Here is a 1,009-nt window from a genome sequence, read left to right on the forward strand (position 1 = left end):
GAGAGAGAGAGAGAGAGAGAGAGAGAGAGAGAGAGAGAGAGAGAGAGAGAGAGAGAAAGGGATGGCACGAGAGAGCACGGGAGGGATATTATAGCAATTGTAAGAGAGGTTGAGGGAGTGGGAGACAGAAAGCGAGGAAAGACAGAGACGGATATTATGTAAATTAATTTTGTTCCCAAGGTGCTGTGTCGATAATTCAAATTTACATCCCCAGGTACAAAGGACGATTAAGAAGGAAAAGATCTTAAGAAGGAAATACCTTCATTTCACATGTTTTCCCGCCAATCGAAAGCGAAATGGCGCGCTTTTCGTGTCAACAAACTAAACGACCCCCTCCCCCCGCCCCGCAGAGCTGCTTTTGTCTCTGTGCAACTCTGCCCCACCCCCTTAACGCTCAGTCTCTCACGCCACCCGATAACCATTCAGAAAATCTCACCGAAAAATGTCTCGCATATTTCTCACGGGGTTCGAAACAAACGGCGGGCTCTACCCTCGTCCGGATTAAAAACCCCTCCCCCCACCGCGGAATGTCTCCGCAGAAAACGTCACCACCACCCCTCCCTCTCCCCCAACGTGGAATGTCTCCGCAGAAAACACCGCCACCACCCCTCCCCCCACCGCGGAATGTCTCCGCAGAAAACACCACCACCACCCTTCCCTCCCCCAACGCGGAATTTCTCCGCAGAAAACACTGCCACCACCCCTCCCCCCACCGCGGGATGTCTCCGCAGAAAACACCGCCACCACCCCCTCCCCCTCCCCCAACCAGCCTATCTATACCAATCTAGCAGCAATCGATGTCCTAGTCTATATCTAGCACGAACCTATATATAGTCTATATCTAGCACGAACCTGGTCTATCACCAATCTATGTACTGAACGTCTGTCGCCACCGTCAGAGGTCACTGGCAGCGCCACAACCGTCGGCGTACAAAGCGTCGCAGTTCTACTAGTGGCTTACTAATAGATTTCGGTGGTTGTAAGTTCTGACCATGGCTGGACAGACGGT

General features: G+C 52.2%; 1 protein-coding gene across 1 annotated transcript in view; it reads right to left on the minus strand.

The window, feature by feature from the left end:
- The window catches only part of LOC106818851 (inactive ubiquitin carboxyl-terminal hydrolase 54-like), a 41,059-nt gene that overhangs the window by 4,366 nt on the left and 35,684 nt on the right, over window positions 1–1,009 (minus strand). The window lies entirely within an intron of this gene.

Source organism: Priapulus caudatus, unplaced genomic scaffold, assembly GCF_000485595.1.
Source record: "Priapulus caudatus unplaced genomic scaffold, Priapulus_caudatus-5.0.1 Scaffold2587, whole genome shotgun sequence".
In the NCBI taxonomy this organism is placed as follows: Eukaryota; Metazoa; Priapulida; class Priapulimorpha; order Priapulimorphida; family Priapulidae; genus Priapulus; species Priapulus caudatus.